This window comes from Nyctibius grandis, chromosome 11 (genome assembly GCF_013368605.1).
Source record: "Nyctibius grandis isolate bNycGra1 chromosome 11, bNycGra1.pri, whole genome shotgun sequence".
Lineage (NCBI taxonomy): Eukaryota > Metazoa > Chordata > Aves > Nyctibiiformes > Nyctibiidae > Nyctibius > Nyctibius grandis.
This window is the reverse complement of record NC_090668.1, coordinates 9504253-9518365: the sequence shown is the minus strand read 5'-3', so window position 1 is coordinate 9518365 and position 14113 is coordinate 9504253. Positions and strand designations below refer to the sequence as shown.

The following is a 14113-nucleotide window of genomic DNA, read 5'->3' as shown; positions in this document are numbered from 1 at the left end:
GAATAAAAATTGAAATCTTGTTTGTAGAGCAATGGATTAGCAGCAAACAATCTGGGTTTTGTCTCCTTGGATAAATCTCTTAGATAGCTGGATCAAAGTAATCTTTTGTGAAACAGACACTTTACTGAGATGTTTGTAGACTTGGAACATTTTCCAAAGTGATAACAATTTTGGTATTACAACTTTGGCTTATTACAACTTTGAAAGCATTTTCTGAAAACTGGAATTAATTATACTTAAATTTAATTCTTCTCCCACATTGTATTTGGTGATTACATTTGAAGTCATGCTATGCAATTTCAATTATTAAGGTGCTTTTACACTAGAAGTAGATAAGAGTCCTCAAAAACTGTAAAACCCCCACCAATGAAAACATGCTTGGCTAACAAAAACTTACTCAAATTTAGAAATAATCCCTTAGCCAGTGCACAGCAGTGCTTCTCACATGAGATACATAGCTTTATGCCAGCTTTGGACATGCTCCTAGAACTTTACCTTTAGGCTCCAAGGAGACAAGTTGGACATCTGTGCATGTTGCCCATTCAGAATATCCATTCACATGTAAAGAGATCCCACCCACTGCTAATACAAAATTTGAACTTAGCGTAGTTACCAAATCGCTAATAACGTGGAAACAATCCAAGAAAAGAAGTTGAGCTACACAGCCCCACATTATTTTTTGTTGGCACTTCCCTAAGAAATTTTTCAATTCAATTCAATGAGAGGAAAAAAGAAGCACTGAAGGCTTTCATTTTGGTATTTTGATTTTACGAGTTGCTGGCAACTCTCCCTGGGCACACACATACACACACTCTCTGAAATAACAAGCCATTAACTTGACAGTTCAGGTATTTTAAAGGTGGGAAAAAGAGTCTCTAAAGAGTTAGTTGTGAGGTTTGGTGGTTTTTTTTAATTCAAAAGCAACCTCTTTGAAAAGTTCCTTCAGTTTAGCATATAAATTGAATTCATTTGATTAGTCTTTCTAAAATGTAAAGCTCCCGTCTCTTCCAAACACGCTCTCTGCCAGCTAGCAGGCCAGGACTTGACATACTCAAGTGAAGAAGCCTCCGCCTTCTTTTAACAGCAAGGTACAAACACATCTGCTGCTAATCCCTCAGAGCAAAGTACACACGCAGCCATCACATTTACTTGAGAGCAATGGTCACTATTTACAACCAATTATTATAATTTCCTGAGCAAAGGCTTGATTTCAACGCGTTGAGCATCCTCAGCTCTCCCCAATGCCCTTGTGTGCAGAAGCGAGTGGTGCTATTAGAAGGACTCAAGCGTGTTGCAAGATCCAGGTAAAGCCACTTAGTCAGTAAAGCTCGTCAAGTACAGCTCATTTCTCCCCACCAACAGGGTGAGGCAATAGACACAGAAACAGGCCTCCTTCAAAATAGCTATGTTACCTTTTTCTCTAAAAAGAAAAATATGAACCTATTTTCCCTGTCACGTCTTCCTCAAACTGCCAAGAGTTAACATTTCTGAAGTGCCAGGAGCTCGTGGTAATAGCTCCTTCTTCCCCCTTGGCCACAGGGACTCCTCGCGGTACACTTACTGTCCCAGGATGGAGTTCTTTCTCCAGGTAACGTTATTGCAACAGAGTAGCAGCAAAGGATTTGATACAAGTTTTAACCATATTTCTGGAAGAATAATTCATTCGTGTATCATCACGTCCCCCTGATCTCTACATATGCAACCACTGCATCTCTTTACAGTAATGTTACAGAAGAGACTAACTTTTCCAAAGAGATAATTACAGACTACTTGCTGACAATTATTTCTAAGTCTCAAAGCAAACAAGACAAACAATGGCACAAATCAGTGATCCATTTCATATATCGAGCAACAACTTAATTATTAGAACGAATGTATTTAAAGCACAGTATTAACAAAAGGAACATTTTAACAAAACTTAACCTGACACTGTTTTAAAAATATAAGAATATAATCTAGGGAACTATCAAAACATCAAATTGAAGGTAGTAGGGAATACTGCGACCAGTAATATCAAAGGTGTTTACAGCTGTTTCATTGGCAAAAGAAAGTGCTAAGCACAAGCCTGAGCCTTCGCAGTTCCCCCTGTCCTGGCCTTCTGGAGAGCCTTCCGTCCTTCCACCAAATGCAAATGCTCGTCTCTCCTGAGGTGCCCAAACAGTTATTTTCAAGCCTTGATGTCTTTACACAATTCCCAGCAGTTCTTCTTATCCTCTTACATTCTGACTTCTGTTTACTGATGCACTACTTCTCTAAGTGCAGTAGCACACCAATTAATTATACAGTAGTACCCCTAATCAGGTTTCCCTAGGGTTTTTAACAGAAACCCTTTGTATTTCTTAATGATTCCATGAGATTGTAACTATTTTTAGTCCTGCAATAAAATAAATAAGAGTCTGCTGACAATACTATTTCCATAAAAAGCGAAACTGGTATTAAAACCATTGATCTGAGCACACTTGAACTTTGGAGAACTCAGATTTAGTCTGGATTTTGTGATTAACGTTTTTATATACCACATAAGCAGTCAGCACTTATAGACAAGAAATACAAATAAAGAAGACAGACTGAAACTGAAGAACTGATGTGACCTACTTCAATATTAATCCAGATACATTCAAATTCATAGTGAAGTCTCCATTGCCTTCAACACAATGCTACCAACAATTCGTCAGCAGCAGCCCAACAATTTTCTGTGATCAACTCTCATGTCCTGCCTTGTTCTGAAAGAGGACGCGTGCTCTAGGTACCCGATATCACTTTTGTTTAGTTCTAAGGCAGACATCCACAAACTTTCTCATTAATTTAAGGGAGAATTCAGGATTTAAAAAAAACCCACAAAACCAAAACCAGAACAAACTACTAAAAGTCCAAATCAACAAAACCACATCCAGCTTCCACACTACAAAAACTCAGAAAAAGCAGTAAAAAAAAAAAACCAAAAACAAAACCAAACAGTTTGGTGGACTTTTGCTGTGCTGCAGCTGGTAACATTTTTGGCTGATCTGTGTCTTGTATTAGGAGGGGTCATAACTAAAAATAGAAGTAGACAGCTGCCTTACTATAAAAGTGTTATTGTCATAGAAGAGTTGATGTTGGAGGGCACCTCTGGAGATCGCTTGGTGCAGCACCTGCTCAAAGAAGGGTCAACTACAGCTCAGGGTTGTGTCCAGTCAAGGTTTGAATATCTCCAAGAACGGAGACTCCACAACCTCTTTGGGCAGCACGATGCAGTATTTGACCACAGGCATAATAATATATTAAAAAAAATTGATCCAAAATTAGATATTTAGCTTTCGTTTATGTATTTTATGTACCTCTTGCACATCCTCCCCCACCCAGTGAAATGGTAGTGTTGCACACATACTTCCTATCTGTCACCCATGTTTATACACGAGTCACACCGCACAGAGCAACAGCACTGCTGACATCACGTAAGCTCAGATGCTCTTACCTAGTATATTGGCAAGACTGGATTCTGAGACACTGCTTTTAATTCTTAATCTTACCTATTCCCCAAATCAGAAACGAAGATGTGCCAGAGATAATTTCCACATTGTGAAAGCAGCTCTCTCTAGCATTCCACAGGGACCTGTCTGCAAGGCTGAACTGTATCTCTATACAGTTCCTTTTGTCCTGTATTTGGTCTTTGATGTACGAATATGCCACAGACTAAGCGGTGAACTCTTTGATGTTGAACTTTTATTCTTTATTGCAACTAGCGTGCTTACAAGAGGAGCTGCCAGTCATTTCCCCTTCTAAACATCCAAATTTCATGAGGCACTTGCTTTATGAGTCAGATTTCTTAGTAACTTGTTTTCAGAATTTCCACAAGAACTGTGCTACTCTTCTGGAATGATAACTTGATTAAAAACTGAGATCCGATCAGGTTTTTCAAGTATTACAAATTAATACAAGCATTAGCTAATATATCTGAATGTATTTAACATAAAGCATAATTACCTAGTCAAGTATGCATTTCCTCAGTTTCTCTTAGATAATTCAGGATGGTGCCTGGACTCTAGCAGTGACCAGCAGTAGTTGCATTGGGAATAGCATAAAGCCAAGGCAAGCATGTAGTGGTACCTCTCCGGCCCCTCTGCCAGCCTCCACCCGTGTACAGTTCAGGGACTTCCAGAGCCAGAGGTAGCCTCTGCAGTGCAGTTTTTCCACAATGCAAAGTGTATACATAAAATTTTAGACTGACAGTACCAAGGCAGATTAAATTACAAAGTTAGTTACTTCTGTGACAAAACACTAATCAACGTTGGCAGAATAACATGTTATAAAGTGCAAATTTACCACCAGTCCCTGCTAGAGCTGCCAGTGTGAGACATACAAAGGAGTTTCCATTCTGAAGCACTTTGGAGAGGGCTTTTAAATCAATCGTAAGAGCAGAAATTCTTTGGAGTGAGATTTTGCCATTCAAAAGGTCTCTGCTTTACAGTGACCTTTATGTTTGGCTATTTTCCTTTCTCTAAGTATAAACACTGTGGTTGAGATGGAAAACACCAGAAGAAAATTAGAATATTTTGGAACAGTGACAGTAAGGAAGGAACGTTTCCCCATACTAAGCTCTAGGTTTCCACAACAAAACCAGTACTGCTACTGATGCCCCTCTCCAAGCCAGCTAGTTTAAAGATACACCCTCGGTGTACCGGCCACAGAAATGTACTACTTGGAACATTTTAATCTCAAGCTAAAATTTTAAAGCGAGGAAATCATATTATAGCTTAGTCATTTTTAGTAAGAGAGAAAAAAGAATCTAAAATGAAACAAATTTGTTACGGATACCGATTCCTCTTTTTCAAAAATATCTAGCAGCTCAGTAACGAAAAGTGGGTGTTAAGAGCTGGATGTATTCCAAGGAGGGAGCATTCCAGTGCTAGCCATGCCAGGCAGCCAGGTGCTGCGCTCCACCTTTCTGGCTGGGAACTGCTAAGTTATTCCCAGAGATACCAGTAGATTTTTAAGAAATCTGATCAAATAGAGCCAGCTGTAGCAATACTGGAAACATCACATTTTCATGGCCTTTTCAGGTCCAAACAAAAGTTAGTTCTCAGTGCTCACCCAGATTCTATCATGTGCAGTAAAATAACCCACCGAGAACAACACAAGGGTGAGATACCGCTCGTGTTACTGAGAGGTTTCACATAGAGTTTCCATCGAAGCATCCCGTGCAGGAGGCAGGAGAGAGAATTTTGATCCTCCTTGAAGAGAACAATAGGAAAATCAATTCCTTTCTTTAGCTCCCTCCACTGGCCCCACTCCAGGCCCTACGCCTCAGCACCAGCCCAGTGCCTTTCCCCACTTGTGGCTGCCACAGGTGCTGCCAAGCACTGCTGCTCTTCCTGCTATCGCTGGGGAGCATCTGGGGAGGGAGGGAGGAATGCTCTGGGCCTGTTTTCCTCAGCCATTTAGAAGGCGCCTATGTATATGAGGTTTCTCAAATGAAACATCTCTGGCTCTTTAATTAACCTGTCTGGGTTTTTTATTATCTGTTGATACAAGAATCCATCCAGCAGTTATAAACATCTTTATGTACTCATATTTTAAGCAAATACTTCTTTTAATTCAATAATGCACCCACAGTACAAGAAAAACTCTACCCAAAGCCTAACACAATACTTCTCTGTCAATCTAACAATTGCAGGCAGTGTCCCTTTGAAGGAAAACAACGCTGAGCGTAAGCTCAGCTACTCCAGACGATCACTAACAATCTGCCCCTCTCTGCGTGGCTGAGCGTGACCCTGCAGCAATAGTTGAAAACACACCTCCAAAAGCTTAGAGTGCTCCAGCCTGATGTATGTATGTGGGTCTAGTACCAACCAGTAGTTTCACTTACATTTCAATGCTCCAAAATTGGTTACTAATAATATAACACCCAGTATACAAACATTTCTATAGTAAACCAGAAGGAGGAAGTCCAAGGAGGGGAAAAACCAGTGGCAATCTATAACAAGCAGTTTTCTGCAGTGCAGAAGACGGGATTTTTAATTCCCCAATTGAGCTTCAAGCAATCACTATAAATATACTAGAAAATGTGTGTTTTCCCACAATAACTACTCTACCAAATCAAACAAAGATGAGCTAATTAATTTAGCTGAATGGAAAAATGCACCCATTATGAGTAACATTACAGTTGATACAGGAAGACAGCAGCTACTGCTGCTCCTGTCAACTACTACAGTAATTTATACCATTCACATGTAAGACAGAATTAAAGCATGCAAATGCCTATGTACAGAAAGGACCCTCCAAATGCTCTGATGACCAGGGATCACTTTTTACTGGCCTCCTACACTCTACCTAGACTAAAGGCTTCAGGCAAAGAGCACCTGGGGCTTAGAGAAAATTTAACCTCCTTTTGGGGTGAGAAGAACATAAATGACATCTCCAATCATGTCTCATTAGGCACAGGTCCAAGTAGAGGAGGCTGGACAAGAGAGTGCTTCTCTCCTCAGAATTAAGAGCCAGGTAAACATCAGCTCATTTAAGTTTTAGGTGCACTTAACCCACGGCATGGCACAGCATCAACTCCTAAGACCCCTGGCAGTCTCACAAGAGGTGCAAAATAAGTGCCACACACAATGAGAACTTGATTTCCAATTGGAGTGTGTAAATCGTACTAGGCCTTAAACAGTCAATGATACTTGGATGAAGGGAGAAAATTACTGAGCCAGTCCTGACTTTCCCAGTGTTTTGGAGAAAGAGGTAGAAATTCAGTACCACAAACATATGTCCGAGCACAGCCTTGTCCCCTTTCAAACTGCGGTGGAGACTGAAAACCTGAGGCCCTGCATACAATCCTATTCCCACTGTTCCGATTCAGCTATTCTGAAATTGCTATTTACAACTAAGACAATTCTGTCCAAAATAAGTCAGCTGAAACGACGACTTTCAACTGCATTTCACATGCATGCAACCCAGCCTTTTAAAATGACTTAACTAAAGCAGTTCAAAATACCACCGTACCTCACTTGTATAACTGCACCACCAGAGCCAAATACATCAGCTCTCGGTACCTGCGAGAGCTGGAAGCAGAAGCCATGGCCATACTGCATCCTTCCCCCGGGTTTCTGTTTCGTGTAGTTAACAAAATAACAGCAAGAACAACAAAGTATTTAGGACTTTAAGAATACTAAACCAACAGTACACTGCAGAAGACAGCACGTGCAAATGGTGACAGGACCTTTTCCTTATTTTTCGTCGGCAGTGCAGAAAGCATTCCCCACGCACCAGCTGTGAGTGGAGGTGGCAGGAGGCCCAAGCGCAGCCGCCATGCCAGCCGTGCCGGGCCAGGTGCCCGCTGCACCTCTGACCAGCACCACCTAGAGCCAGGGAAAGCAACCCTGGCACGCAGAAACATGGCCCATGGCACTCTGTCAACCAGACAAAACTCCAGTTTGTGGTCACTTCCGTCTGAACGGACACTCTGACAAACCCTTTGTCACAGGGCATCTGTCTATGTAAAGACTTAATGTCACTTTTCCGCCCCCTCGTTTGAGAATGATCAACAACTTCTGAAGTGCATAAATAAAGAGTCATGCAGTTGGTTTTATGAAGCACCTTGTCCCAGGATTCAATGGCAATAAATAGCACAGTATTTCAAAGAACACAAACATTTCACGATAATTATGCGGCTGATACCCTATAAGTATGCTGACTATTTTATTTGCATTGTTCAGAAGTGAAGAGGTTAGGCTTATTTACATCCAAGTAGCTTTAATTAAGCTTTGAGATAAATGCTCTTAAAATGAAAGCTGGGATGATTATACCTCTCTCGACATTGATTTTAGCCCAGATGGCTATGTACGTAGCATGACAAAAGGCCCAAAGGCTGGAATCGCACAAAGAGAAGAGCCACGAGCTATGGGTCCTGGCATCACTCTCCACCACACAGGAAAGAGAACAGAAAACGCAGAGGAATCGTGACCTTACTGAAGTCAACTGCTTAAGTGTAGTGGAGCCAGGCTGTACATTAAAAGGCAGCAGCAGTGGGTGCTGCTGACCACTGCAGGTTCACACTAAGATGACCTGCACCCAGCTGCATTCGCAAAGTGCAGTGAACACATGGGCTATGTTTGATGGTGACGGCAGCAGGCTACCCCCATAACACTGCTGTGGAACCTCCAGACTTCTCTGGGGGCAACTCTTGCACTTGTGAGAGCTTTAAATGTCAGAGATTCACATTAGGCTGCAGCCAAGGAGCACAGGGAGCATCAGCCATCTCAGAGACTGCAACTCCATGGCTAGTAACAGCTTCAGCTTTGTGCTTCTGAGCAGACAGTACATACACACAAAGCAAGTGGCAGTAGATGCAAGAGAGATGCCCTAACGTTCACAACACTGGACTCAGATTTTCCTGGATATCCATTTGCTCTTATCAGCATGAAGGCTTCACCTTCCCCTGACACCAAAAAGGGAAAGGGAGGAAAATGCCAATTTAATTACATTTTTCCACAAAAATGGGAATCTGTGTGGGAACCTGTGCCGGCAGACTACCTCAGTGTAGAGTGCTGGTACTGCAGGGGGCTCTCTCCAGCACACTGACTCTTCCAAGTCTGTCAGCAAGCTCCCTACTGCAGCTAACCCCCACTCTGAAGAGGGGAACAGCACGACACCCCGTGAGTCACTGCTGCCCTGAGTCACTCCCTGGGGTTCTCAACATAAGGTGCAGGCAACTGGGAAGCAGCCTGAAACTGCACCGAGCTTGCCAGCCTATATTTTGCAGAACTTCTTAGCCCAAATGCCTCTAGCAAGAAAAGTGAAAAAAACCTGAGCACACTAAAGACTTTGTTAACCACAGGCAAGGCTCCCTTTAAAACAGTATGAAACTAAGAAGAAAGTCTATCTGCCAGATCCCCTAACAAGGCTTTCTGCTTCAACTTTTCAGTCTGTGGGGTTTTTTTTCATCCAACAAGCAGAGAGGTTTGCTCTGTACAGAGTCACCTTTTTCTCATTCTTGAAGGACAGAATCCTCCCCTCCCCTGTTAATGTTTATTGCAAAAAAAGAGAAAAAACTGATCTTCAAAAAGAAGCGTGAGGTTTAGAAGACAGTTTCTGCACCATTAGTTATGTGCACATCCCTTAGATATCAGTCCTCAAGGAAAAGACAAATCACAAAAGGAGAGAACTACCACTTGCTTGATCTCAGGAGTTATCAGCTGTAATTGCAAATTACAGCTCACAACACAAGAAAGATGAATATTTATTTTTTTTCTCTCGTTGCAAATGAAAAAAAACAGAGTAACATTCTAAAACGTATCAAGTCTGACCGTAATAACTAATTCTTGTCATGCGCAGTTATTTTGCACGCTACTAAAACTTATCTCAAGTGAATGCAAAGAAAAAAAAGAACATGGTGCATCTCAACTTCATCTAGTACTAGACAGAGAATTGCGAAGTCAGACAAAGTTACATGTATCTACTCAGGCGAGACATAAAGACTTGACAGTTCTGATTTAGTACATATAGTTTAGAAACAAATGTAACAATTTAGAATTCTGTGTAGCGAAGATGAAATACTAACAACCCTGCTGGTAATTAGTACATGATAGCGATCATTTCTATACTGTACTGTAGGCAAGAAAAGCAAGAAAGAAGATTTAAAACCCCTTAAGGTTAAAATTGAGTGCTACATCATCCTAAAAAACCCCCCAAACATGCAAGGCTCTCTATAAGGCAGAATGAGTAAATACATCAGTCTTTTCCATACGCGCTGGGGAAGTACTCGATATAAAGAGGGCTCAGTTCCTGACCGAGGTTTCTAGACACTACTCCCCGAACTAATAAATGCCAATACAAACACTCACCTCCCCACTGCAGAGCCGAGCCGTGAAGCTGCAGGCCATTACCCTGCCTCACGTGCTGAACCAGCTGCCATCTCCCCCCCACTCCCCACATCAGCTCACCGGATAAAACGTGATGGCATTTCACATTTGTGCAGAGCCCCAATCCAACCACCAGCGATGCCTAACTACCCACCTCTGCAGCCTCATCCCTTCAGGGACTTTTTTTTTAAAAAGGTACAGAAGTCCCTGCGTGGTGTCCACAGACCACTTCAGTTTTGCCCCAATTATTCAGAACTATCCTAGAAGAATGATTTTTAAGATTGTATTGCCAGCTAGTTGGAACAGGCTCACCATTTTAGCTAGGCAAGAGCTGTACGTAAGTTTAAAGAGTTTGATCTAGCAAGACAGTCAGCACCCAGTTTTCGCTGACTTAAACAGGACATACAGATTCTCCCTACTTGAAAGGAGTGTCCCCAACTGATACTTGTACAGAGCATACAACTGCCTTTGATTATCGCAGAGTGAGACATACAGATTTCCTCTTCTTTTACTTGCAAATCTTGAGAGTCTTTCAAAGGGCCTGAAAAATACATTTCAGCAATAAACCTCAAACCAATCTTATCCTGTGAACGTGATGCAACAAATGTCTTAGGTACAAGTAAGTCATTCAGATCAGTCATACAAAATCAACGCAGCAAGAAAACAGCCTCTCAGCTAGCAATTCCAAAGGCCAGATTCTGTTAATATTTAGTCAACAGAAGTTCTGTCCCAAGGTGTTTGCTAAATTGGATTTAACTTTCAATAGTGCCACAGTGAAGGCAAATTTAAGCATACTTCAGTTTGTGAAGTAACTTCTTTTTAAACCTATAGCAACATATTTTTTCCATAGGCAGTTGTTTACTGCTGAAAAACACAAAGTAATTACTGATGTGCTGGCAGGTTGGCGCTGAGATACATGACAAAAAACACGTTAAAAGGTCAGGCTTGATAGACTCAGAAAAGCTCACCCACAGTAAGGAGTACTGCATAAATCCCCGGACGGACAGCCTCCAAGCAACCTGGCTCTGCTCAGTCCGGAGCGTGGAGGTTGCTGCAAGTAAAGCATGAGCACTACAGCCAGGCAGCAAGGGAAATCCTGCTTCTCTGCACAACCGCAGTTCAGGTAGTCAGAAAAAATACAGTAAGATCCAAAAATCATGTGCACTAATAAGGAAACCAGAGTCTATTTCACAGAATCATAGAATGGTTTGGGCTGGAAGGGACCTTAAAGATCATCTAGTTCCAACCCCCCTGCCATGGGCAGGGACACCTTTCCACTAGACCAGGTTGCTCAAAGCCCCATCCAACCTGGCCTTGAACACAGGCAGAGAGGGGGCAGCCACAGCTTCTCTGGGCAACCTGTTCCAGTGTCTCACCACCCTCACAGTAAAGAATTTCTTCCTAATATCTAATCTAAATCTACCATCTCTCAGTTTAAAACCATTCCCCCTTGTCCTGTCACTACTTGTCCTTGTAAAAAGCCCCTCTCCCGCTTTCCTGTAGGCCCCCTTCAGGTACTGGAAGGCTGCTATGAGGTCTCCCCAGAGCCTTCTCTTCTCCAGGCTGAAGAGCCCCAACTCTCTCAGCTTGTCTTCATAGGAGAGGTGTTCCAGCCCTCTGATCATCTTCATGGCCCTCCTCTGGACTCGCTCCAACAGCTCCATGTCCTTCTTATGTTGGGGGCCCCAGAGCTGAATGCAGTACTGCAGGTGGGGTCTCTCTAAATAAGTATTCTGACTGACGCTGTCAGTAAAAAAACTAGTTATACTTCCAATGATCCAAGCACAGATCCCCAAAGTGAAACAATTTTCCTTAGAACCAATTAACAACTGATCGTACTCATCTGGTCTATTCTCCACAAAACAGCAACAGATTCAACTTTGTTCATGTCCACACAGCAGAAGTCAGGATTAGTAGCTCAATTTCTACCTTAACAGTAAATACACCCAACAGAAAAAGCTTAGAAAATTTACATCTACTTTCCCACCAATCTCTATTTAGAAATGTTCATAGGAAGGACAAGAAAACTATTGCTAGGTTCATTTTCGTACTTTATAAACTCATCAGTAGACCAAACTGCTCTGTCTGGGTCTGATGATAGCACAAGAGAAGTACTTCAGCTCTCACCAACACCAGTCCCGATTCACCCGTCTGTCTACAAAGTAGGTACAAAAAAAAGTAAAACACCACATTTTGGAATCTAGCTCCCTCTGTCTTGGGCTCACCTCCAGTTATGTCCTGGCATGACAATTGAATCCACATTCTACTCCAGCACTGAGTATTTGCTCACAAATTCACAGCACTTCGTACTATTCTCCTTGAAGCTGACCTTGAAGCTTCTGCCAGTGAAGACTCTCGCAGGAATAAGATCCGTACCAATGAATATGCTGGCAAAATTATCTGATTTCTTTGCAAACTTTTACTGGTAAGCACGTAAAGTTGCACTCTCCCTTAAAGCTTATCAGCTGGTTAACTGGCCTGTATATATTCTAAACTAAGAACCTAAGGCTTCCTGAATCCTCTACACAGACTAGCAATAGTTGATAAATAATTTTTAAAAGCCCATCAACCTGCAAAACACTTACTCAGTCATTATGAACTTTGATGCTTTGCCACTACCTATTTTCTTAGAAATAGATCAGAAAAAAACCTCTCTCCTCTGCTTAAAACCAGAAAGTTACATTTCTTACCATGCAGGCTTACGGACACAACCAGCCTCTTCGTTGGACTAGGCTGTTTTCCAGCTCTTTAACTGTACTAGTGCAGCTATCGATGTGCTGACAGCTGGCCAAAATCCGTACTCATTCAAACCTGTATACAGTCTACAAGTCTGAGAACTTTTCAAAATGAAAGAAAGTACGTTTGCCAAAACAGTATGCTGCGTGAAAAATATAATGACTTGCAAATTAATTTCACATGGTATCAATTTGGGCTACCTGAACAGCAACAGGAAAGGAATTAATACTCTCTCACTTAAAAAAGAAATATCCAATATGAAAATCTGTAACATCCCCTATTCTCCTGCAGACCATAATTTTCTGCACTTCAACTTCAGAACTGTAAAAGATCAGAAGCCCCAAAAGATGCCATTACAGCACCGAGAATACATAAAATGTTCAATTCACCTACACGTTTTACATTTTTCCCTTGTGCCCTTGAGCTTATATAAAACTGCATTCCCTATGCTACTGGTCTACTTCGCTCAAATCACAATATTGGAGTGCGGATCTATTATTTCAGGGCAGTCAGAGGACACTTTAAGACAAACAACAACATATTTCCTCCAGCTGAACCCTCTCCAGCAAATTAGAGAAAGGATAAGAAACCAAGAAAGTTTTTTCAATGCACTAGAAAATGAAACAGTATTAAACATGAATGAAATGTACCATGGAAGTATTCTGTCAGAAATACAAAGACCTAAATATTTTCATAATAAAGCCATTAAGAATTACACTTTAAAACCCAAAAGCTGGACTCTGCCAAGATTTTACATCAGTGTGGAAATTGGTTTAAATGAAACTCCCGAGAGGGTAAAAAAAATTTCAAAGTTGAGTTGTTGAAAATCATCTGCCTGCTCTTTTACAACACAACCTTAGGTCTCTGTCCAGAAGCATATAAGACAATTACACCTTCCATTTTTTAAAAAATTTGTTTACTTTCCTTCTTTTCTTTTTTAAAAAAATGTGTTTAGTTGATTTCATGGTTCTAACAGGCTCGTAAGGGATACACTGAAAAACTACCTTATCAGAATACATAGAATTCTAAGGGACTGCTAAAATATCCATGTAGTTTGCACTTAAAAAAAATACATTTTCTTTTGTTAGATGCAAGTATTTGAACAAACCGAATTACGTTTTCTTGCCAAATACATTCAGCATGGCTAATGATTAATGAATATAGTGCTTTTATTTTTTATTCACATAGGCTTCTCTCCAAGAAGAAAAGGAAGCCTAGTAATTGAAAATAACCGTGCCTCAAACACTATGCTGCTATTGGTGCGCATTACCTACCGCTCTTGCAAAGTGGAAAAAAAAAGCAAACAGTCTCTAGCTGAAGCAGGATTCAATCTTCTTTTTCCAAGTAATTATTTTTTTTTAAAAAAAAGAGAAACTTTACCTACAAAATCCATGAAAATATTTTAAAGGGCACAGATTTAGTATTTTAGTAGGGGCACTGAATTCAAATGTCAACAGTGATGCTCTTTAGATTACTATGAAAGAATATCATATTTAAATAAGATGGTTACTGGGTTTAGATTTTTTTTTAAAAAAAACAACTAT

The 14113-nt window shown here is 41.1% G+C and overlaps 1 protein-coding gene across 2 annotated transcripts in view; it reads right to left on the bottom strand.

Annotated features, from left to right (window-relative positions):
- RORA (RAR related orphan receptor A) overlaps nucleotides 1-14113 on the bottom strand; it is a 366227-nt gene that overhangs the window by 54516 nt on the left and 297598 nt on the right. The window lies entirely within an intron of this gene.